Genomic DNA, 20,621 nt, shown 5'->3' on the forward strand with positions numbered 1-20,621 from the left:
CAGCAGCAAAAATAAAACAGACTCCCCTGAAGTAAGTTTGTCTTGGTAGGGTTTCAAGATAACAGATTGTGACACAAACCTCCTCAGGTTCATACAGTTGCACTGTTTTGCCTTTTTAAATAAACACTTCTGCTGAAATGTTTATCCATTAAGCATGCAAACAGTTTCATCACAAGCACAAATATCTTTTTCATGTAGATGAAGTGAGTATATATACACTACAATCTCACACACAATAATTCCTTGGTATCAAAAACAAGGCTCCAAAACACTCATGTAGAGTTTTTTGAAAGACATAATTTTGTGCTTACATGAAAAAACTATCACCAGATACTGGATAGCCACTAATATTCCTGGTAGTTAACAGGTTTCCTCTTTTAGACTCTACCTGCAAGCAACTTACTGCCTATAATTCTTTACCCTCTAAAACACTCTTTTCCTGAAATCTAGAAATAATACCATATACATTTGCAAAATTATTTCCATGCCTGTGATGGCAAACTTGATTTGGAGGAGCCCACCTACAATCCAGACCATGGAGGCAGCACTTCACTGGTCACAGCTGCCTGCTACTGAAAAAAATGGGCTCTGTATCAGCTGTCTCTGGATGAGCTGAGGCACAGGTCTTGATGTTCAAATCCTCACAGTGCTCTTTCCAAAGTGACCTCACCTATGGCTTGTTCAAGAGCTGTCCAGCTCAGCCAGCTTCTTTATCTGTGTGATCTTTGAACAGGAATTTATATCTAGGACATTTTTTCCCATGAGTTGACTTCTCTGTTCCTAAGCATTTCTCTAATCTTCTAAGACAATTATAGGGCTTACTCTGAGATGCACTTTCCTATTTTACAAGAGACATTTGGTTCCCCCAGTGTTTTTAGTCCCCACCCCAAGGCAGCAGCACTGATTGTAGGTGTGGGATCTGCCCCCAGAGCACCTGAGTATTTGCAATCATGAAATAATTCCTCAGCATTTTAACAATATTTTCTTCTTACCCCACATTCTCACATGAAGGACATCTTCCTTTCTCTTAAAATATCCTAAAACTTTTCCACTGTCTCTCCAAGAATTGGGATGTTCATTCCCCACTACATTCCAAGGATGATGTAGCTCTAAATGTCTGTCCTTGTATTTATGCTGAAGCTGATGTTTGGAAGAACAGATGGGCTCTGTCTGAATATTCTGACTTGGAAATCCTATTCTCTTCCAGGATTCTTGGCTTTTTAAAAAGAAAATAAGTGAAATGAGGAGTCAAAACAAGGATCTTGAGCAGAGCAAATGTGTGAAAAGCCCTGAAGAACATCAGGACTAACTAGCCTACATTAAAATCCTATGGAAAAGTCATGCATGTTGGCAAAGTGTTACACCAGCGTTTTCATCTTAATCAGAAAAAAATCAATAATTTCCTTTGTTAATATATAATAAAAATTCTAATATACTGGAAGAAATTTCAAAATACAGGGATATAAAATAGTTTCTGTCATCTGAAATGTTTTCAAACTAATTCCTGTGCCTACCAGTTTTGGTGTTTCTGTGGAACAGGGACTGACACTCAACTTTGGGGAGAAAAAAAATCATTGAATGGCTTCAAGGACAACAGACTAAAAAGAAGGTGGTAATAAGTCATTGTCACTATTTGCAGCACTGAGAAAAGCAAAATTACCAAATCCTTTTAATTTCTCTCTAAAATACCCATGTTTGCTAAAAAATGGCCATATAATTTGATTTTATACACATACCAAAAAAACAGAGCCACCTATAAAAAATGCAGTGTTTTAAACAACCATTTCTTTACAAAATAGATTGTCAGTTCTTGAAGATTTTGGAGGTCAACACTTCCTTGTGGCTCTGTTTGTTTGTTCAGTTTGTAGAAGAGCACAGAATCTGTCTCTGGCATTTAATTAGGGGAATGCAGACACGAATGAACAAGAATTATTTATTCTTGTTCTTTTAAAATCGTGTTTCCCTATTGTTATTCTCGGACAAACAAAGTTAGTTCTACATCTTAAACAAAAGTTGTCCCCTTATTCTGGCAGTGCAGGCTCTATTGACCTTAAGAAAGGTGTGCTCTGTTGCAGAGGATCACTTCAGCAGACCACAAAATGTGATGAACAAGACTTTTACCAGATCCAGAGAAAATTCTGTGCGTCTGAACCAAGTAGAGCAGTATTTGACTGACAGGAATTCATCCCACCTACTTTACACAGGGCTCAGGGCAAGTGAAGTTAACAGCTTTAAACTGCTCTATGACCATAAGAGGGATTTCAAATAATCCAGAGTAGCTAAATTTGATCTGTAAAATTGTCTCTAAAATTGGACAAATACATCGAATCCTATTTCTGTAAGCCAAAACTATGTTTATATGACACTGAAAACACCTAAAGCCAAGATAAAGCTGGACAGCTCAGAATGGGATTCTAGAAAGGACTTTAACAAAATCAGGAAGTGCCCAGAATTCACTAGTGTGAAATGCTGAAGAAAGAACAGAAACATCTGTAATCCAAACATTTGTCAGCATCTAGGATGTTTATCTCTCCAGACAAATCCAGAGTCCAGTATCCATCCTGACAGAGAAATGAGGGTGTTAGTACCAATCACCTTTCCCTACACAGTGGTTATAGCCCTGCTTGTTTTCCCTAGGTGAGAGCTCTCTTGATCTACAATTTTAAGTGACTGTCACATCTACAATCATTACTGAGATAATTGTTGTAGATGATGTTCAATTTGGTGAAGTTCTTAATTATTTGATGATAGAACTGAAAATGAGGATCCAAACAAACCCAGAAAACAAGAGCACAAAACAAACTAGAAGAGAAAATGGCCTTGCTATACATATTTAATGAAACAGTGAAAATATCCTGCACAAAGACTTAGAGAGTTAAATTGAAAATGTGTGTATGATAAATGGATATAATACTGTCTATGTAATGGGTTTCCTATTTAAATTTTGTGAGGATTTAATCAGTTGGGCACAGCTGTGCAGGATGCACCATAAACTACGTTGAAAAATATGTAGACATGTACATTTATCTGCTACAAATTAAGCTCACTTAGAGGTGGTCTTAATGGACCATGTAGCAATCATTACAAGCATAAATTTTAAACTGTCTGTTTCCAGTGAATTTGCTTTGAAAAAAAATTAATGCTCATCCTTAGTGGAGCACAGTAATAAATGGAAGTACCCTTAATCTGCTAAGCACTAATAACCTACCAATTATTCATCATGAACCCCATGCTGTATAATGTATGTCTGTTACAATTTTATTAGCTATTCTTTATTTAACCTGCAAAGGTGCAATTTTATTCCAACTTACACACTGTAATTATATGATGTTTTAAGTGATGTGCCATTAAATTTACAAAATGCTCTGTCCCATTGCTTTATTGTCAAACATCTGTACAGTAGAGCATTGTTACACCTCGTGATCATTTATGACTTTCAGACTTTCTGCTTCTATGAACAGCAGCATCATCCACATTAGAGATCAAAAAGCAGTGGCTTTGTTACAACACGACACAAAAAATAACATATAAATTATTTAACATGGAAAATGGATAACACTGTAATCAAAGTGAATCAGTGACCCAGATGGAGCTGACTAGAAGCTCGCAGCAGTTGTATGTTCTCCTGTAGGGATTGTCACTTGGAGTCACCTGTGTGCTATTCTGGTGTTCAGAGAACCAAAGGGAAAACAACTCCAGTCACTGAGGGAACTTTCTCACCCAGATACTGCAAGGCTGACCAGAATAAAGATTGCCAAACCACAAAGGAGGAAATCCATGCTTTTCAGTAACTGCTCTGGGTTTGCATTTTGTCTGCCCTGCACCAATCAGAAAAACTGTTTTTTGCTCTGGGAAAGCAGAACACATCAAGTTTCTCAAATAAACCAAAGAGAGACTTGGAAATAACAAACCATTAATTCAAGTAAGCAATAGGTTAAGATTTCATTGTGGAGAAATGATGTGTCTCAATCCCATTCATTGACAGAAAAGTTAAAATCCAACATGCTAAAGATGACTTCCTTTCATGATCTGTTTTCAGGAATATTAGGTGAAGAGCATTTTTAGAGGAAAGAAAAAAACCAACCAACCAAAAAAACCTCCAGCAAAGCAAAGCTTATTTTTATTAAGGGGGAGTCAATTCAGGTTGTCTAATTCTTGTCTTCATAAAAACTTATTTGCCAGTTCTTTGCTGATGTAACTGCTCAAACTGCAGGCTGCCAACATGCTCTGCCTTGTCTTCAGTGCATTGGCCAAATATTCCATCCAGCTTTAATCCAAACTGATGAGGACAGGCTGTGACATTTCCTGCTCTCACCCTCTCACAAGCAAGGAGCTGCTAGCTCTCCTGCACATACAGAATTGCCCCAGCTGACACTCCTGGCAGGAGCATCAATCCCACTGAAACACGAGAGGGGGGGAAGCAGAAATGGCAACACACGAGGCATCTCCTGCACAGTGAGGCACAGGGGGTGGTGTGTGCATGGGAAGTGTGATCATTTAAGTATGCATCAGTCAAAATAAAAATGAGGACAAAAAAAGAGACAACTACATGTGGAAACAAGCCAAAGAAAACTCTTTGATTACATGAGAGGCTAGTACATATGTTATATATAACAAATACTTTTTTAAGTTCAGTGCTTGACTCAGAGACACTGTCACATCAAATTCTCTACATTGCTCTGAAGAATCCTTGTGCTGAAATGTCAGCTGGTCATATCACCTAAAGGCAGAAAGAAATTGCCCTAACATTATGCATAGCAATTCCACTGCTCCGTGCTCTGTAGCACTGTTTTCTAAGAATAGCTGTTTCAAAAGGAAGCTTCTCTTCGGTGTGAGCCAGAGGCAATTGAATTTTACCCTGAAAGTGGCTATAGGCTTTGTAGAAACATTTAGGAATATTAAATATTCATGTATTTGATTTAGCAAAATTCAGGACAGTAAAGGCATCCACCGGAATAGCTCCAATGTAAATATTTTTAACATTTACCACTACAACTTGAAGTATGGATATTATGACAAAGTGAAATGCCACTAAGAAGAACAAATGATTGGAAAATTCCCTTTTTCCTCTTGTAGTTAGTGGGTGTTTATGAATTATTTTGCACCCCAAATAGCAATGTCCAGGACTCTAGCCTTCCACTGGGAGGGCTGTGCCCTGCCATGAACTGTTCTACATCCAATGTTTTCATCTTCAATTTTCTTTCACCTCCTTTCACCACAATCAATTCCACAAAAGTCTGACATTTTTTCAGACCTAGATCTACATCTTACCCTCCATCACTGGTATAAGCAAACATTTAAAATAGAATTTCCAGTGAACTGTGCTGCACACCACCTAGGGGAAGCACAAGACTGGATGTAGGTGTCACAGCAGAAATGGTGGGATCCTATATTACCATGTGATATACAACAGAAAAAAAAAAAACAGGAGAAATAAAAAAGGCACCATAAAATACACAGGTATTTTGTCTTGACTTCACCAAAATTATTGTCAGAACACAGATCTGCTGTAAAAATACACTGCACTATGTTGTTTTGAACAGCAAAAGCATGTTTTATGAAGTGCTGTTTAAAGCACTGGATTTAGCCTCATATCAAGGGGTTTTTTTTCTAGAGGAAGGCACTGCATAAATCCATAATTTCATAATACAGAAAAGCTCATCCTGAATCCATGGTATACTGTCTCTCACTGACTACACACCTGAACAAGGAAACTGGATTAGGAATTCTGGATTTGGATTTCTGTTTTGAGATGGAAGAAACAAACTGAAATATTGCTGGCATAATAGAGCATCATCATGTCTAGAAATTCTTAAATGTATAGATATAAAGATAATCTAAAGCACCATGACACAGGAATTTAGAAATTTGTAGACATAGTAAAAAACAAAAACTCATGCATTACAAGTGTCTAATGACTATATATTATATAATAATCTGATGCATGAAAAAAATTTACAGTTTACAGTGGGTTTTAAAATAAATAAACTACATTTTCTCGGCTAAATTAATCTACAGTTAAATTACAGTCAAAACAGAATAAAGCATTTTAAACTTGGTAATTAAGTATAATAAAAGGAGATAAATATAATTATTTTATAAAGCATCCTTTCATAATTTATATCTATGAAAGGTTTTCTATATAAAATGTGTGTGTCTATATATATGTAATAAATAAAAAACTTTCAGAAATACCTTATTAATTGTAAACATAGGAATTTGTAAATTGTTTCCTAGGTAAAAATACTGGAATGAATTTTTTAAATTAAGGAAATGTGGCCTTTTTGAGTTCTTGCATCCAACTTAAACATCTACATTTCTTATCTTCTCAGAACAAAAATTATATTACGATGGTATAGACTGTGTTTTACTGGATTAAGAGACCACAGGAAATTATATAGTCTGCAGTAAATATATATATATATATATATATATAAACTGGAATTGTAGTGGTCAGAGCAACCCATGGGTTTTTCCATATTTATTTCTTTTGAGAGGACAGATACCAACACCCCCAAAGTACCTGGCATATACAATTACTAGTGCTGCTAGCTTGCTCTCCAGCAGGAAGCACTACACCCTTCCCCAAAGCATGTGACTGATGAGCAAATGCTGTTTCAAATTCACTCTTTCTGAGACCCAGGGCACTGTGTTCTCAACATGTGGTTGAAACAGCAGCGATGCTTTGCTTGCAGCGGATGTGCCACAACCCTGAATTCTCTCTCCCAATGTCTCTTTCCCTGTTTTAAGTTTCAATGCTTTCACTCTTTCCCTCATCACTTCATCTCCAAATATACCAGTGCAGTATTTCATACCGACACAATGTTCTCTCCTCTCCTATTTCATCTGAGCCAAGCTGATAAAACCTCATTAACACCAGGATGAACCTGTACCCTCCTTCTCTGGAGAAGGGTTTATTCTGGATTTGCTGCTATTCCATCTCCCTCCTTTGCACCCAGTCAGGTAAGAACATTGGCAGCCCAAGCTGTAACCTGTCTGCAGAAGACATGCAGACTGATTTTGTTCAATACTGTTCAATCCCTGTAAGGAAATGCTTTATTTACCATTATGTTCAGCAGAATTATTATTTAAAAATATATTTTATGTATATATATAATGTGATAACAATTTTTCCCTGTTCAGTGTAGCAGATTACACTGCAGAAACCAAATGCCCCTGAACCAAGACTGACATAGCCAGTATTCAATGTTTGGTTTGAACTGTGTTCTAAACTGTTTGCTTTTAACAGGCAGACCACCAAGTGGAGAACTATAGTCTTCTAAAAATAAAAGCCCTTTCACTATGTATAGAAGTTTCCTGTAGGGTATTGTCTACAGTTTTATTGTAGTAGAGGAATAGAAAGAACAACTACAGTGATATCATACTGTGTCAAATAAATAAAATTGAAAATTATTCTGTTTCAGTTTTGTATGACTCAATTCAAAACCATCACCTAACTAGGTAAGTGTGTCAGAGCTATAGTTTGGGAACAAATGCACACATTCCTGGGACACCACTAAAGACAAAGAATTTGCTTTGGAATATGAAGAAATAAATTAAGACTGGTCTTTTGTAGTGCAGCAAAGGCAGCCAGGCTCTGCAGTTCGGCTGCCAAACTGTGGCTGAACCACTGCTCCCAGCCATGGACACTGCATGATTATAAGGACACCAGCCAAGCCTTTCTTCTTTCTATTTCTTTCATTTTTTTCTTTTTCCCTTAATGAAACTTTTCACTAAACTGTGTCTGAACTAAGGATCATTCTGGTATAACTTTTGAGCCAAAGTTAACAATGCTCACAAAAGCAGAAATTCATGATTGAAAGTGTGGCTATTTTCTGGCCAGAAAAATCCATGGACTGAAAGTCAATCCTGTGATATCAACTCTTCATTCCAAAAAAACACCCAAAAAAGAATAAAGAAGTCAGCAGGCCCACATCACAGTAAGTCTCATGAAATTCATAAGGTAAGGTGTACAGGAAAGGTGTCACCACACACCCACAATTTTTAGTTTCATTTACAAAGCAACAAACATTAAAGAGCTGATTGAGTTTCTGCTCTTTGGTTCTTCAGGGTTCAGGAAGTTGAATTTTTTTTTTAATTCAGACTGTTTTGATGGTGGTCTTTAAAGCAAAAGAGACTGTGCAGATCAATGGCTTGTTGGGCAGGGCATGCTGCCAAAGGCAAACGTCAGTGGGGAATGAGATGATAGGCAGGGAGAAGGGATAGGAAGGTATAATTCATGGTCAAAGCAGGCTTAGAGACAAGTTGGAGCTGTGTAAATATAATTTGTGGACACAAACTGCCTTCCAGAAACACATCTCTTGGAAGATTTTCCCACCAAAGTCCAGGAAACACTCTAGAAAAATAACACTTAATAGATGCTCACTAAGATCTTACCAGCTATCATCCATGTCTGCATGTATTCTAAACTCCCAAAGACAACTTTGTCCCAAGACAGCAAGCTTAGCTTCTGCTGCTGTCTGCTCACAAATGACACCTGATCTGGAGAGCCTAAGAGAAAATTAAACCCAAGACAGAGAAATACAAAATGTAGCACGCTGATTGGCACCATCAGATGCTCTCAAAAAGACAAACTGAACCCAGTGTCCACAATCAGGTGTCTGAGAGAAGCTATGTTTAGGCTACTAAATAACCTGAAAGAATAGATTTGACTTCCAAAACCATTTATCATTTCTACAAAGTGGAACCAGGTAGAGCATTAAGGAAATGTTTCAGAGAAAGTATGGTCAAAACCACTTCTTGTTTACTAGATCCATTCAAGCCATGGACATGATAGGTAGAGCAGCTCAGCATCTTTCAGAGAAAAGCTGTTGTAATGTGATTAAGTGCTTGCTGGTTAAAAGGGCTGACAGATGCATTTTGAGTTGCACTCAGTTCAAGTGATCATTTTTATTTAATTGAAACAAGGTTAATGATCAGCACTTTCATAGCAGAAGTTCCAGATAAATAAAGCAATAATGAGATGTTGAAGCCCCAGTTCTTCAGAATACTGCAAGCACCAGATATGCTCTCTGTGCCTCTACCTCAAGGTGAGACCCACAGTTGTATTGGAATTGTTCTCTAAACCAGCTCCAGCTCATCTGCTTCTTGGTATCTCTAAACACAGTTCACAGTACTTTAAAAATTGTCAGAACTAAAGGCAGTTTAGTTTTTATATTCTACAGAAGGCCATTAGGACTACCACATCTGTTCATGCTTCTGTAGTAAATCAACAGAAGACATTTTTCTTCTCTTTCAACAATTTTTATGTTTTCTAACTTTGTTTATGTCACACAATTTCTCCTGACTTATTTAATTCTTAACAATTTTTCTTGTATTACTAACAATTTGAGATGAGTTGTATGAAAAATATTTCTACAAATTAGCAAATGATGAGCACCTTCAACTCCTGGCAAGCTGCTTGCAGCACAAGTCAATAGGCAGCATGCCAAGAGAGTATTAAAACACAACTACTTCTAGAGTTCCAGGCTTCTTCCCTTCTTCAAGGCTGCTTACATTTCCAACTTGTTTAGTGGTATATGGATTTATGGCAAGAGAGGCTGTTCTAACCAAATCTGCAAATAATCAAGACTTCTTCAAACTGTGAAAAAGCAGGAAGAAACACCCAGCAAAGATATACAAAGTCAGCAAAGACAAAGTGAGAGTAAAAACAATCTTTGTCTTTCCTTGTGTGGTCTTAAATAACAGTTTGTGTCACAAAATAATTACTCACACATTTAGATGACAGACCCAATCCATACTCATGAACTTAAATTGGTCTACTAGTGAGTGGCACTAATAATGTTGCATGTAAATATACAAACGCAGAACTCAAAAACCAAATTGCAAATTTTGTCAGGATTCATCACAGTTTGATTAGTATGAGTCTTTTATACATTCTTTGGTTTTCATCCTAAAAAAGTTAATGTATGAGTAGCAAAGACTGAGTTTTCATACACAATGCTGTTCTAAGAGCAACAGCAGAAGAGACAATTTAACAATGACCATGTCTGGTTGCAGTTATTTAAATGTTGGTGCTGCTACTGGCAGGAGTGCTTTAAAAAACATTGCCTTTCAGCAATACTGCAACCAATGGCCCCCATTAAACTAAAGCTGATATACAAAACCCAAGATTTGTTTGTAAAAAAATCTGAGCACCCTCATACCTAGTTAAAATCAAGGACAACCAAAAAGAGATGTTTCTGACTATTTCTGAACTGGTGAAAATATCCGTAGGCTCCCAGAAACAGAAAACCCTTTGCCATGCTGGTTAAAACCTCAGGCTTGGCCTATCTGGCCTCAGGGTGGGAGCACCCAGCAGGGGAGGGAAGCTGCTGCCTTTGCTCCAAGGCCAGCCCCAAGGGATGCTCATGCATCCAACAACCCAATAAGGGACAGGCTATGAGCAGCCAGGCATCAGGGGGGTTGGAAAATAAATTATACTTGGGCATTTTTACTGCATTAACTAAGAAAAAGATGTGTTATTTATAGTATGTACATGGCTATAGGTTTAGCACACTGTTAAAAAAATAAAAGCCAAGTTTAATGGGTTTTTGAATCTCACATTAAACAATCAGCACTGTTGATACACCATCAGTAAATCAGAAATCCTGCTCCTGAGCACCACTGGAATTCAAAATTCAGCATTCTGCTGCTTGGGGGCATAAAAATACTGCACTTTAGGGCAGGCAGAAGATATTAATTGCAATTTACCTTTGAACTGAAACAAATGGTGAGTTATGGGAGAAAGCAATTGAGAACAGGATAAAATCATCACACAGTAGGTCTCTGTGAATTTTCATGAAAGCTGATCATGATTTTATGATTATAAATCATCACAAAGTTTTACACTCTTACAGCAAAATGAGGAAATACATTCTAAATTACATTTCAGTGAGTTTTTACAAAATATCTAAAATTCTATGCTCACTGCACCACTTTGAAGTATTTTAATGAGCTTTAGGAACTGAATACAACCGGACATTATGCACACTTGCTTCACTGTCAGACCCAAATGTCTTCTGATTTTAGGTAAAAATTTCCATCTATCAAGGAAAGATTCTTACCACTGAAAACACAGATGGAACTGTGTGATCCAATATTTTACCTAGAATTTCTTTCCCTAGGATTATTACACATATTTTAGACAGAATTAGTCTAGCCTACTCACACAAATTATAAGTGAAAGCAAAACACAACTGAATGACTGAAATTTCAGAAGCGCATTGGAAGTCTGACCAGCTGCCAAGTATGTACAAACCTCTCAAATACAAAGTTAGACTATACTTTAACATAAAAAGAAAAAATCCACGAAAAGGATTTGAACTGTTTCTCCCCAAGTTATTTCTATATCAAATTGTAACTACACAGAGAAGATGACTGTTAGACAAACACAAGTTTCAAGGTCACAGTTTTGGAAGATTTTTGAATTTTATCAGTGAAAAAAACCCTTTGCATCAAAACACCAAGTTCTGTAATACAATTTCTCACATACTGAAGAGCAACAAGACCTCCTGCCATATCTGCTCCCACTTTAAAAAATCTCAAATTATCCAGAAAGAACAGACTAAGTAACTCAACTAAGGACAGTAACTCAGCCCACCACGTTTTCATTAATATTTTCACCTGGAGATCTTTCATCTGCATCTTTGCTCATATCACCTAATCTGATTTTATACATAAAGAGGTTTTTTTATTCATTTGGCAACAGATTATGTCAACAGCCATTTGGAAGTAGCCAAGATAACATCCTACCACCAACCCCTGAGCCCTGGCAGGACTTCCAACCACAACAGCAAGATAAGTATTTTTCAGTATCTTCAGGTTAAGTTAAAAGGATAAACACCACAAAGTAAGCCTAAGTCATACAAATATGAAAATCCCTCTTTGTTTGTCACTCTTCTCAAGCATGGGGAAATATCACTGAACAAATAGCAGGAAACCAATGGAGAATTCCCTTCAAAATCTCAGGGTATATGGTGGCAGAACTAAGAATTACAATTTCAATTCCCTTCTTGGAACAACACAAACACACTTATTAATAACAATTATGTCTTTTTGGTAGTTTAGAACTTGAAAATATTTATTTTGTTTCTTTATTAAATTTCAGTTAAATTAATTTAATAACCTGGTCTTTTACCTGCCTAAAAAAAATGCAGCACTAACCTCACATGGGAAGAAACACCCAACTGGAGACCATTTAACTGTGTAGTTCATAAGTAATTTTAATTTTCTCCTAGTAAGTATCATGTACTAACTTATGTGCAACACTTCACTAATATCAAGACACATTGCTAATTTATTACTAAAGATCACTTCTTTTTCATTAAACTGTGTTTATCTGCAGTACAATCCACTCAGAACAAAAGTTTGAGCTGAATTCAGGTAAGTCCATAGAGAAATTCCATGAGATAAAGGCCAAAATGCAGTTCACAGTGGGCCTATTTTTGAATTGTAGGCAACAATTTCAGCAAGGTCAAACAATGAAACACTGTCATAGGGGATTTGTTCCTAATACACCCAGTACAACAGTTCTGAAGATTTTACCTTGGTTTTCTTTCAGAAGTGATATTTTAATTTATTTTTTTTATAGCAGACAGTGAGTATGATGAGATACACACTGCTCACAGTACAGGATTTCATAGCCTACTGAACAGGCAAGGACATAAACAGGTACCTAAAGTTTGTAACAGGCACAAGTTTCTCACAGAACTGGAGAGAGAGGCCCTGCAAGTTTAATCTTTTTTTGTATCATAGAATAATTGTGTCCCTTCAGTCAGCTCTCTATTTCTCCACAGCCCATCTCCATTGCAGATAAATAATAATCCCCACTTAATCTCAAAGCCAGCTAATTAATTAGTTACTATCAGCAAAGTGTACTTCAAATATCACAGACTACACATACTACTTTTCCCTTTCCACAAACTCAGCTGATGTCCCACTGAACAAACATACAGAACTTCAGGATTATATTATAAGACAAAACAAGAGGGCAAAACTGCCCTCTTAAAAAAATGGTATCTAGTTTGGAATGGATGACAAGAGCTGAATGTGAGATGTGCACAAGTTGTATGAGAAATTCCATCTTCCCATGACAACTCTTCCAACCCAGTTATACATTTACACACCTAACCATACACAGATTTGCAGTTATTAATATGAGATCTTGAGATGAAGAAAGAAAAGCCAAAACTACTTCAGGAAGGATTCAAACTCTATCTATAATTCATGTATTTGTGGTGAATATTTGTTTTCATAACTGTGTAACTTCAGGGGAGATTGCAAGCTGTCTTTTTTCCCCCAGTTTCCGGAGTTTTTTCATTTGGTAGCATCTCATTTGTATTATTTACTGCAGAAGTCACACACTTGCCATCTGGATAGTCCTATAGGAAAACAAGACCCCTCAAAATAATGGCAGAGTTCACACAGGCAAAAGTAGCTTTCTGTTTAAGAATATGGAAGTTATTAAAGGGATGGAAGAAAGGTCTGTGTGTAAAACAAACAAACAAATATCAAAATCTATATCAATTATTCCTGTATGTATATTGAACTAAAAAAGCTGAGAGAGGAAAAAAATTACGAGTAGTAGACAATGCTTTGTGCTACCCATTTTAAAGTAAGCAAATAAAGGACTTCTCATTTCTCTTCCCTTCCTCAGCTCTGACCAGTATCGTTCAACTTTGTGCATCCCACGTATTTAAGTTACAGTCTTGACGTTTCACTGGTTTTGATGTATGTAGAGCTAGGAACACAAATTTAGAGCATAAAATAACCCATCCTTCAATCTCATAATCACTTTTTGTCACCCTTCATCTCCACACTGGCACTGGTTTTTTGTTAGTCTGAAACATAAACCTACATGGAAGTCCACTGCATGTGTAAAGCATTTAATGCAAAGCCAGGAATCTCTACCTTTCCCCAAAATTGACTTCTCCATGTTTGCAATGAGCCCCCCTCAGTTTGGGCGCTGAAACACACATTCTACTGAATTTACTAATGAGCTTCTATTCCACTCCTGAAGGACAAAAGGAAAAATTCTCGTTCCATTCACACCAAAACCCGCCCACAACTCTTTCCACCACAAGCAGCTGATATCCAGGGACACCCTGCAGAACGCGCAGCGGCACAGCAGGGAGAGGGACGGATGGCAAGAATTCCCTGCCTGCTGCCCAGGCCGGGGAAAGCACAGCACCCCGGGCCAGGAGGAGCAGCAGCGGCCGGGCTGGCCCCGGGCTCGCCCTCGCTGCCAGATGGCTCCGAGGGAGCAGCCCCGGATCGCCCCGGCAGGGCCAGCCCGGAGCTGCCCCAGCAGCGCTCAGACCTGGAGGTGTTTCCGAAAAGGGCTCTGATGTAATCAGGAACCCCTCAGCTTACAGGCAGGAAAGGCAGAACCTTCAATGGCTCTGTTATTTCTATTCTCTTACAAAGGTATGCAATCCTTTAGCTTAGGTACAACATACGTTTCAGACTAGATCTATTATTCAAGGCAAAATGTAAAAATTAGAAGCATAAGAAGTGAAGCAGCTGATGTACATTTTGGCTTAGCTGTTGAATCACAAAATAGAAAATAAATTCTGATTATCAGAAATGTTTTCTCCACCATGAAGTGAAATGGCTGTTTTAAAATTATTTTCCTACACTTATTCTGTAAATTGTATCCATTTGGAATTGAAAAGGTAATTTTTAATTTTAAAATCAAAATGTCTGAAAAGCACTGCAAGAAAATCTCAGTATTTGTTTTCTTTCTCATTGCATATGTAATGGCTTGTCAAGCTCAGCCAGCAGTGAGAAGTAGAGAATTTCATCCCATTTCAAATAACAAGTTTTGAAAAAATTATTGTTGATAAACTAATTTATTGCACTAATAGATTATTAAAATCTCAAAATCAGTATTTCCAGAGGATCTAAAATAGGAATAAGCTTTGAGTGGAATACCTATCAGAAACAGGATGGATGTTAGTTTCTCCAACACAACATAAGTTTAAAAGAACCACAGAGACAGTTACCTGAGATCATAGAGCATGATTGCATTCCAGGGGTCTGAATAGAAACCACCATTCCCTCTCCATCAGCTGCACTGGCCCACAAGGTCTACCAAAACTGAGAGCAAGCATCTAAATCAGTCTCAACTCTCTGGCACTTCAGCACAAAAACAGCACAGAACTGTCACTTGGAGACCTGAATGCAGCCCTAACACAAACACACAGAGAAACCAAAATAACACAGCAGTGGAAACGGTGGCTGATCAAAATCTCTGCAGAGGAAGCCAGCAACTGAGGAGAGCAAAGAAAGGGAGCACTGGGCAAGAGGCAGTGGCGGGCTGGAGAGGAAATTTCCAAGGCACAGCGTGGAGATGGGTTTGCACAGCTCACAGAGACTCTGCTGCTCCTGTGTCACCCCTGGACCCTGCCAGTGAGGGGATGCAAAGTGATATTCCATGGAAGTCATCTGTGCTGTTAGGAGAACTGAGCTTGAAACTGCCACAGTTAAAATGAAACCTGGGAGAGGTGATGGCTACAACGTGAAATGGGTCAGGGCTCTTTTCTGAGCTCCTATGACTAAATGTATGCATGTGTGAGCTTCGAGGGCTTTTAAAAAATGGAGATGTGCAACTGTACAAACTTCATGCTACAACTGCACATGTGGCACATTCTATGGCATTTAAGGCTCATTAAATTCTGAATCTTGTGTCATCTGCCCTTGGCTTAAAATAGTTTTTTGTGAGCCTTTTGTCTCTAACTTCCTCTTTAACAGAAGTTGTTTCTGTCAATCTCTTTGCTCCCTTTATTTTCTTTGCCACATCAGTTCCACAGCAATACCATAGGCTCAGATTACAGCTCTAATCCTCCACAATTTGACTCCCTTCATGTTTACTCAGAGGAAAGCAAAAATAACTGAATAATTTTCAGAAATCCTCTATAACCTAGCAATAATTAAAATAATTTCGGAATACCTCTAAAAAAACCTATATTTTTCCCAATTAAATTAAAAGTAAATTTTCCAATAAGGGCTCCACTCAGTTTTCTAACACATATAAAACTCTAGCTCTAAAGGAATATTTTCTATATAGAGTCTAGGAACTGCAGGAGGGAACTGTTTTAACAAATTCAGAGGAAACTACCAAGACGATCAGAGGGATGGGGCATCCCTCCTACAAGCAAAAGCTCAGCAAATAAGGATTGTTCAGCCTGGAAATGAGAAGTTTTGGGGTGACCCTACTGCAGCTTTCCAGTACCTGAAGAGAGTAGGACAGGAAAGATGGAGTGACAGGACAAGCTGAAATGACTTCCCACTGACAGAGAGGAGCTTTGGATTAGGTGTTAGGTAGAAACCCTTCCCTGTGAGGGTGGGGAGGCCCTGGCACAGGTTCCCAGAGAAGCTGTGGCTGCCCCATCCCTGGAAGTGTCCAAGGCCAGGTTGGACAGGGCTCTGAGCAACCTGGTCTAGTGGAAGGTGTCCCTGACCATGGCAGGGGTTCTGGAAACAGATGACTTTGGGGTCCCTTCCAACAAAAGCCATGCCATAATTCTGTGATTTAGGTTTTTTCTATGCAACAGCTCTTTAATATCACTAAAGAACTGACAGAACAGAATCTGATATATCTCAAGTTGCTCTGACATGAAATGTTTCTTTTTATAAATCAAGAGACTCATCACAATAGCAATATTACACTGCCAAAGAAGTTTCCATTTAATTTAAAGCATGATCAAAATTCAGACACTTAGCGAAATCAAGAAATATCACATCACTGCTGTCTGCTTTCAATAGCTGTTTGAAGTTATTGGGAGGGGAAAAAAAAGAAACTGTCTTATTACAGGTCGGCAGTACAGATTTTATGACAAATTTTTTCCCTGCTGTAGAGACTTTATGACTGAAAAGGTACAATGCTTTATAAAATGAAGCATCTTTTTCCATGATAATAACTGTTAAGTTTTTCCTCAGTGCTCATATGCCTCCAGCTTATTTTGTAATGATATAACACCTGCAATGGATTAAATTTGCACTGTAACTGTAGCAGAGAGCGTAAGAAATGTCACTTCTCATTAGCCTGCATATAAATCTGCCTTTTTTGGTAAGCAGTATAAAAGAAAGACCACTGAAGCGCTAGAAACTCAAAGCATATGTTGTTCATGCAAAAAGGACACTCAGCAATGTGAGGCTTTTCCATGCTGTTCTCTTTCAGGACTGCAAGAATGTTTTTGGAAAGAAAAGGAAACACACAGAAATGCATTACCATCAAGTTGGAGTAGATTTTTATAATTGCTTGCTGACACAGCTGAATAGTTGTAAAATATCAGAGAGTAAATGAGTTGATAATGTAAAGCAGTAATCAGGATTTTGTGCATGCTTATGCTATTTACATATTTTAATGCTTTGATATTAACATGTCAACTTTAATAGTATGTAAATGAATTCCCGTGTGTGAGATTTATTCTCCTCAGCATTAGACATGTATTCATTGACAGCAACTGTAAATTTCCTTTCTTATTTGTCTTTTTAGAAAGACTTTCCAGGATCTTCTACAAATTGTTTTCCCTGCAATGCCCTGTCCAGCTCTAATGGATAGAAAAACCAGCTCCTTGTATCACAGTGCTATACAAATACATACACACAACCTCCTTGTGCCTGAAATTCCACAACAATGTTAATAAAAACAGGTTATTCAATTCCATGGCTGTGTCTGCCTGTCTCTAGGTAGTGCTGATGCTCACTAACAATCTGATATAATGTTGTTAAGCTGAGAAGTGTGAAAACACATCAAAACAGCAAAGCCTCAAAAGACAATGGCACACCCCAAAGGTATTTTAGAAGATTCAGGATTAAACATAAACATGCCTTTTAAATTTTTTTCCACATTTCATTGTGCTTCTGATCAATCTTCTTTTTCTGTTGAGTACATTTATGGAAAGTTTTCAACCTTCAGATGAATGACAATTAAAAACAAACAGAAAACAAAGGTATGGTGTGATTTTTAAAAAAGTACAGCCTACCATCAGTTATTGCTTTACAGTGCACTGCAATTTAGTTCTGGGTGTACTGCAGAACCTGCATAATACAGCCAGAGTTGCCTGGCAACAAACAGGAACTATATCAGAAAGGAGCAAAGGTGTGAATGAATAAACAGAAGTGACAGGGACATGTGAAAATGCTCAGCAAAACCATGTTCAGTGCTAGAATGTCTAACCAGGCTTTCACAACATTTCAAGGGGAACATTGAATCAAATCCTCCTCACCATTAAAGTAAGATTCATGCACATACTGAATCTGACAAAACAAGCAGAATATAAAATACGGAGAAAAGGCAAATTCATGAATATTTTGTCATCAGTTTAGATATTGAGTACCTCCACAGATTAAATACCAAACACTAACCTGATTATATGAAGGAATTGATCAAAACTACTGACTCAATTCTAGATGCTCACCAGGCACCCATTTTGGTGCTGAACTCCTGGAAACCCAAGCACTCACACACTGAATTTGAAAAACTATTGATCATTATTTGCACTTCTTCCCATTCAGGAACTCCTAGGCTGACACAATGAACGGATTTGATACTTGGTAAGTTATTTTTTTGCAAGATTCTTTGGTTGTAACAAACAGCCACTTTGACATGCAAGGCTCCCAATGCACACCTGCACTTCACGCTGAAAAGTTAGTACTATGCAGAAGTATTTTAGCCATTTTACAGCCCCACAATATTTTATTGTGAAAGCAAGCCCACTTTAATGTGAATACACAAGTGAAAGAGAATAGAGATGAGAAAATCCTGAAGATCCAAACAACATTGATATCTCTGAAGAGTGTTTTCAAAAGGAACAGATTTTGTACTGAAAAATTGCAAAATTATAGTTTGATATATTGAATATATGTGGCCAAGCCCTTCATCTGGCATATTTCAGAGAAGCTCCCATCATCCAGGAGAGCCAAGCTACTTTATCACAACTGAGGGTCTTACTGTTTTTCACAAAATGATGCTGAAATACCCAGCTAAATCTGAGTCGACCTTTTTCTTCTCTATAGGTAAGACAATGTGATCAAGCAGAGATTGATTAGTCAGAATTACATTGACGTAATGTTGGGGCAGAAAGTTGCATGAGGTCATCTTCCTGAACAGATGGTCTGGAGATATTGGTTTTAACTAGCACATGGTTGAGTAAATAATGTTTAAGTTTTCTTTGAGAGCCTGGGGAGTGAACCAGATAGAGCTGAGTGAAATACCTGTGCCTCCTGCCCACATCATCTGCTGCTCCCAGGGTTTTCATTTCCTGCACTGTTTGTGCTTTATCACACGGCTCACTGGTCAGGCAGTCTGTGCCCTTGGTTCAAAAAGCTTTTATTGGAACACTGAGAGAAATGTGCACTTAGTTTCAATTTGTCATTTCTTTAAAAACACAGGTTGTCCCTTACAGGCAAAATCAGACAATAGACATAAGTGTGAGGATGAATGGCATTTTTTCAGTCGGCATAAGCAATTGCATATGTAGAAATAAATGATCATAACATTAAAAAATCTACATGATCACTTGCATGAACAATTTTGTTTCTGTTGAGATTAAATACATGTGTGAACACACAAACTTGTTAATTCTTAAGTTTGTGCAACATAGACATGCCTAGCCATGTTTATTTACAATCTCAAGGGGACTGGTCCTTTTTTTGTGTTATTTGTTTTCTATATCATTGTTTAGAGTAAATTAAGAGTGGTTGAAAATTAAGCTCAGAAAATTTCTCTGATACTTTTTAAGTCTTTGAACACCTCTTTAACCAAACAGCTGCTGGATAACTAGTCAGCACTAGTTATCTGACTCAATAATTAGTCAGATGTTATTGAGTTTTTTAATAACATCTGACTAGCATGTGTTCTATCACACTTGCTTTTCATTATAAAAATTCTGGGATTGCCATTGTTACAATATTCAAATGGTCATTTGATAATGAAAGATGGCATATTAAAGATAAAAAATACAGCACAAGATAGCAAAAGGATAGCAATTTAGAGACAAGTAAATGAACGTGTACAATTAGGATAAGCTTGACTAAAAATTAGTTTCTAATTTATTGCATTACATAACTTATTGGTGTCTTTACATGACCTTCAAATCCTACTTATTCATGACTACAAATTATTATTCTGGGTAAACTCTAAAATAAAGTACAGAAGTATAGACAAAAGTGCTATAGAAAAATAAGCAAACAATAAAACATGCTTGTGCAAGCAATGATCTGATATGGTAACAATATTTGAAATAAACTGCCTGCGTTACCCATGTGAAAGGAGCACTCAGAGTGCAGGTCAGCTGCTTATTCAGCTAACTCTTATTAAATATTTCCTGCTCCCTTCACCTTCTCTCTCTAAAACCTGTTGACCGCTAGCAGAGCTTCCACATTTCTGTTTTTCTGGTGTTTATAAAAAGGCTAAAAAGAAAGCAATAAAAAAAAATTCCAGTAACATTGGCATTCTGATTTATTTCATTTAAACCAACCTTTGAGCTAAACAAGAGAGCATTCTCATATTCCAAGAAAAGAAAAACATATACAAGCCTGGCAGCACTGCCTGTACGATTTCTTAAATTACAAATAGGTCTATCCCAAAGAATTCAAACCTCATTCTCCAACTA

At 37.5% G+C, this 20,621-nt stretch overlaps 1 long non-coding RNA gene across 16 annotated transcripts in view; it reads right to left on the minus strand.

The window, feature by feature from the left end:
• LOC135279282 (uncharacterized) overlaps window positions 1-20,621 on the minus strand; it is a 126,688-nt gene that overhangs the window by 81,902 nt on the left and 24,165 nt on the right. For 3 of the 16 annotated variants that reach the window (XR_010346569.1, XR_010346575.1, XR_010346578.1), the window contains exon 3: window positions 993-1,216. The exons of the other annotated variants lie outside the window; for them this stretch is intronic. This is a non-coding gene — a long non-coding RNA (uncharacterized LOC135279282). The remainder of the gene's footprint in view (window positions 1-992; window positions 1,217-20,621) is intronic. 16 annotated transcript variants of the gene reach the window in all.

Source organism: Passer domesticus, chromosome 12 (genome assembly GCF_036417665.1).
Source record: "Passer domesticus isolate bPasDom1 chromosome 12, bPasDom1.hap1, whole genome shotgun sequence".
NCBI lineage: Eukaryota > Metazoa > Chordata > Aves > Passeriformes > Passeridae > Passer > Passer domesticus.